The sequence below is a fragment of the Falco cherrug genome, chromosome 5 (assembly GCF_023634085.1).
Source record: "Falco cherrug isolate bFalChe1 chromosome 5, bFalChe1.pri, whole genome shotgun sequence".
NCBI classification, from domain to species: domain Eukaryota; kingdom Metazoa; phylum Chordata; class Aves; order Falconiformes; family Falconidae; genus Falco; species Falco cherrug.
In genome coordinates this window covers 57,352,527-57,358,697 of record NC_073701.1, presented here as the reverse complement: position 1 = coordinate 57,358,697, position 6,171 = coordinate 57,352,527, and positions in this window count along the sequence as shown.

The window sequence follows — 6,171 nt, the reverse complement described above, 5'->3', positions numbered from 1 at the left end:
TCCATGAAGTTTCAGTCCAAAATATTACTTTTAGATGCACTATTAAGTGGCCTTTGACATGATGCCAACATCTTGCCTTGAAGAAGTATACTCAAGTTTTTCATACAGAGACCTTGTTCCTGGAATTGCTTTCTGAGATAAAATAGCATGCATTCTTCCCTCATGAGTTTAAAAAGTCCACAGACTGTTTTAACTTTTAATTTAGATTTATAAGAAGCAAGTAAAAAGAAGAAGAAAGTATCTGTGTACCAAGCTGTGACCACCAGCGTAGGGAGCAACACGAGAGAAAATAAACCCGAACTTTGATCTATTGTTGGGGGATTTTTTCTTTTTTTCAGAAGAAAGATACTATATTTTTGACAGGTTTTATTGAATATACTGTGAGTTAATTTGTTGATTATATTAATATTCTGGAAGTGAGCAGTTCAAAATATTAAGGCCTGAGGTCTATCTGAAGACATATAAGGACATCTTAGGTCAATGTCTCAGATTCATCTCATCTATCTCAGGGTCTGGGTATGCTAGGCATGCTCTGTCACCAATAAGGGACATTGGCATCTTCATTTGGCTAATTACTCCACTGAAATCTCCGCTGCCTGGAAAGGAAATCAGGGTAAATCCATGCTTCACTTAATTAGATGCCTCATTTCAGCAAGATGCAGTAAGTGCCAGAAAGCTTGAAGTTATAAACACGAGAGCAGAATTTGGCACTGCATGTGTATAGTATTAAACCGTAAGACAGGCATCCAAATTCTTTCAGTAGAAAACCTCACATTACTTAAAGTGCTAATTAAATTACATGTCAAAGTAACATATCTTTACCACTACAAGGGAAAAGTTGATAATGCTGTTCTATGAGGACTGGTAAGTATAGACAGCCTTACGTATGAGATTCATTAATAATCATGAGTAGCAAATGACAGTAAAAAGCAGTAACTTTCTGTTGCAATGTTAAACTTAGTGAAGCTATCAAACCACTCACTGCATTGTAAGGCCATGTCTTACTGCAGCAACAGTACAACTGGATACAGATCAAACAGCTCCACAAGTAGCACAGTTAGAAGCTTCAATTTAGAAGTCTTAATTTTCAAGAAGTCATATTTACAACCAGTATTTATCAACTATCTGGCCAGTCCTTGATTAAAATTAAAATAATATTTTGTACACCTGATTAAATTCTAAGAACTATGAGACTGCTGATCCCTTCACTGCTACATGCAGCTTTTCTTGTTCTAATCTCTTTACCCTTACATTTTTCTCTCCTAGCTCTTGTGAGGAGACCCAGAAGAATTTGGGCTAAGGAGGTATTTGCATCAGTATTACATTAATGTGCTTCCACTCTTCCATCTTATCTAGCAGCCGAGAGCACTACATAGTGCTTAGGGCCAGATGCTTATATAACCTTAACTAGGTGCTGTATATCACATTAACTGTCGGAGCACGTACAAAAAGTCAGTAGGATCACCTCTGCAGGAAGGCTATATTTGTTGTTTGAAAGTGTGCAAGAACCTGGCCTCTGTGATTATACAAGATGTGCACGTAAAGCCAATTTTGATTTAATGATGATTTGACAAATGTAGACTCCTGCTGATAGAGCTACTAATTACATTCTGCAACTGTGCTATTAGATCAGAAGGATTAATATATGACATTCATAAAAATTCTTATTTTGATGGATATCATGTACATTAATTCAGTAATTCTTCATACATCTCTGTAGTCCAGTGAAACAAGGAATTACTAGCTTACCAAGAATATATAAAATAACACGAGTTTTTAGGAAGATCTGTCCCTCCAAGTTCCCGCCATCTTTGCTGCTGCTTCTTATTTTCCTTTGGCATTTACATTTCAGTGTAAGAGCAGGATTTCAAATCTTGTGCTGTGAAAACTAATGCAGTGCTTATTACAAGCAAGTATGTGGCAAGAACAAATGTAGATACAACACCTGAGCTGAGAATTCCAGCAATCTTCCACCAAGCCATTCCTCAACTGCCAGAACCAGCTCCAAAAGAACGGGATAATCCAGGCTGCCAGATTATCCATTTACTACTTGATCTTTTGAATGTCATTACAGGCAAGGATGCAGTTCTCAATCATTTTTGTGATGTATTCAAATATTCCTGGGGATTTATGCTGCCAGGACCAAAGAGTCACTTGCAAGCATCAATTAATAAAAACCTGGGTGAATTTCAGTCAACTGCCTGCTAATAGTTGGACAATTCTGTAGATATCAGAGGTCTTCAAGACATCCAGACTGTGAGGAACTTTTTTTAAAAATTAATGGAAATTTTCCAAGTACTTAAGCTTATGGAATGTATACTTCAACTTCTTTGCTGTTGTACTTTTAACTCAACCTATCATTAGTGATGTGTCTGAGACTCCAGGCTCCGACATTCCTTTGAGAAGACTCCTTATTTTTCTAAAAACCAGCTCCTAGTCCTGTAAGGACAGTTTAAGCCATAGCAGATGCTGCTAGCGCCAGGGTGAGAGTGTTTTTATAGGATAGAGACATGGCCTGATTCCCCTTTCCTCTAAGATGACCACACAGACAATGAGTAGTTTCAGTAGAGTTAGAAGAATCTTGCAAGTGCAGGACTGGTGCAAGTCAGTGAGGAAACCAAGAATCTGCAAATGAGTAATTTTTAGTGTTAATTGTGATGAATATGAGTCTGAAAGTTGCCTCCCTGGTGCCACTCATCACCCAGCAGGCTCAGGCAGGGACCCTGCCAAGGTGGGGGCAGATGTTTCAGAATGACAGCTTCACTAAATCCCAGTCTTCTTAAAGAAGAGTGATCTTTACCAAATTAAACTTATCTAGACATTATCTTTCTTATTTATTTGCCAGCTTTTCAGTTTTCCCAGATGTCTCCAATCTGAAAGATTTCTGCCTAGGGAAATGGAGAACTGCATAGTATGGGACAGTCTTAGCTAGGTGTGGTGACATGGACATAGTTTAAGCTGAAATATTTGGAAGTCACCATAAGGGGCACATGACGGGATAATCCCTCCGTTTTTCACATGGCTGTAAGACACTGTTTGGCAGGGCTCCCACAGGACTGTGGCAGTTGGACAGGCAGCCTGTGGCTAGCAAACATGACATATTAGGGAAACAATTCATCCTTATTCCAATTTATCTGCCATTAGTCACTGTGTACGTGTATGCAGTAATTAATCCCCTTTCTTGCTGAAGGGCTGATTCACTGTGTTGTAACACAAATTTCTCCATCTGCCTTTGCTGCCATCAGCAGCTTTCCTTGGACTTTCTCCTGATCACACTCTTCCTTCTTTCCTCCTCACGCAGGGAGCAAAAACAGTAGTGGAAATTCAGACACTATCCCAGAGACAAATCTCTTGGGTAAAGTAAATCTATAATCATCCAGTTGCAAAGATCTGTTAGAGGTGATGTCATTTGTTTCTGTATCCCTGGTATGTTGATACGTCAGACGAAAAGATGAACTATGCAGGCACCTTTCATTACAAGAGAAGCCTTTAGAAAACCTATGGAGTGAGAGATCGATGTGACTTTCTCCATGTTTTCATTCAGATGAGTAAATCTTTTTTACATTCAGGTGTATGTGATAATGAAAGGTGGGTTCGGATCAAACCCTCCACCTAAACACCTTAAAATAATTCAGACTTAAATGGATGTTGCTTATATTTTTGTATTGCAGGTAAGCCATCTGCCCCACATATGTGAGATGCAAAGACAAATTTTACAGTGTATGGGGTTCTTTATACTTATTTATTGTTATTCTAGCCAGCATATTAATAATAATAACAACGTAGGATTGGGGATTTGTTGCCTTGACATTATTTATTTGGTGGCTTTTTATGTAAGTTGAAGTGGGAAACACTTTCTGAATGAAAATTTATGAAAAAAATTGTATTTGGTCGACAGGTTTATTTCATTTGTGCTATTTTTAAGTCAAAATTTGAGGGTTTGTTTCCACACATTTTAGCGGAAATCATTCTAGAACTAATGTCTGCTTAGAGTAAAATACATATTTGTGGACTAATTATTTTTGTACATACTTCAAACTGTGATTGCCAAAAATGGGCTAGTCTCTTTCAAAATTAGCAAAACTCAGTAATTCCTGTGTGCAAAACACAATTAGCACAAAGTTATTGCAACAGCACATTGTCTTAAAAGATTTACAGCTGAACAGTTGGAGGTATCCAAAATATAGACAAGAAGGTCCACACAATCAGAGATTCCAGCTTTTCCTTTAATATTCTCAGTAGCAGTTGCATAATTAAGCAAAGTGGTTGTAATATTAAGGAATGCCACCTGGGGAGTAATATCTTTGAAATTACACCCTCCTCTATCCGTGCCGCATGATACCATTTTACACACACTGGCTTAGATGTATCAGCCCAGAGAACAGCTTTATGATGGTATCCATCACCATTACTCTGTTAATTATAAAGCTAATATAGAGGTATGCATATGCTACCTTGGGGTCTGCAATGTCAGTGAGATATATTTTTACAGTTCCAACTGTTAAGGGAAGTGCACGCTGTGGTTTTGCATTTCCTAGTCTTATTTTCCCAGAACACACCTTTTCTGAAAACTTCCATCTGGTTTTATCTCTAAATACTACCTTATACTTTGGCTAAATAATGCTCTAAATTAACTGTTGTTATTCTCCTGCTGTTATTATGCAAGCATAAAACTATGAGCCAAAGTTGTCTATCCTCGAACTTTTTTTTCAAATGCTTTCAGCTTTGTAAGAAAGGGAGAACAGTTCGAACCATCTTAAAAATGAATGGGGAATGGGGGTGCGTTCCTGCATTTTTTTGATTAGCTATGCCAGTAAAATGAAAAACCTGTCATACAACAGTTGCCATAAGTCACAAAATAAGGAATTATTTTAGCATTTATTAATGCAACTTAAGGGGGGGGAGAAAAGTATTTAAAACATTGAAACAAAATCAATAAGCCTAGCCTTTCTTCTATTTATCTGTAGTTCAGTCAAGTGGGTTATTTGGAATTGTGCTGAAGATGCTTGGATAGTTGGGGTTTAGCTGGTACAGGATTTGGCAGGAACCTCCCTCATGCTTTCCCTGTCTGGGAGATGATCATTGTAAACATCCACAGAGTATGGCTAAAGCACTGTTTAAACTAAGCCGCCTTTGTAAAGCAACACAAAGCAATTGCACAACGTAAGGCACAGTGGGAACAGCCAAGCGTAAGTCAGCTTCTGTGTTTGAAGTTTGTAGATCATATGGCACGTGACCCAATTAACCACTCTTGATCTTAGATTTGCTCCACTGCCACTAAAAAGTCTTCAGCTATATTACTGTTGTTTTGTTCTGGCTGCAGTGTGGGAAGAAAACATTTTAGTGCACGATTAGATTGGCTGCAGGCAGCTAAACTGGACTCAGACGAAACTCCTGTTTGGGTTCTCATCATCTGAGATCTCGGGCTCTGTAGCATGCTCCTCCTTGGCCTCAGCAAACCCGGGCAGAGCAGGGATGCAGAGAGCCCTCTCCTTGCTGGTCCCCTCAATGGGATTCCCCTTTCCTCCCGCTTCCCCAGCATGGGGTGCTTGTCCTTGCTGGTGCAGCTCTTCGGTGGTTATTCCCCTTCCCTATCTCTACTGTTTCCCACCCCCTAACAAACTTTTCTCTCTTATTAGGTATCAGGAGGGGACCTTCTGCTTCACCTTGGCCCATGACGTTAACCTCTGTCAATTATTCTTCACACATACTTCCCTGCTTGGAAGACACTCCCTGCAATCACTTACAGAGCTACCTCACTGTCCTTTTATGGTCCCATTCTTAAGCCCCCTTGCTCTGACAGCAGCAAAAGATGTGATGTAGCTCACTCCTTCTCTGCAGAAGAAAACTGCAGAAGAAACTTTCCCCACAGAGAATGATTTCAGGGAACATGTATTTTTCACCTGGAGCTGCATCAAGATTTATAGTATATCCAGAGGCAATGGCTCCATTCAGAGTCAGGAATCTCCTGCCTAAACATACTAAGGATCAGCTCATTCCCACTGCTTCTGGGGGATGGCCAGGGACCCTTTCTTCCGTCTCCTGAGGTCAGTCAGACCTTCGTGAGGCTCCCAGTTCACAGGCACACTGTCTGGGTGTCACATGGGCTCTCTGAAGCAGTCACACATCTTTCTTGGATGATAACCACTTGTGAATAATGGATCGCCGCAG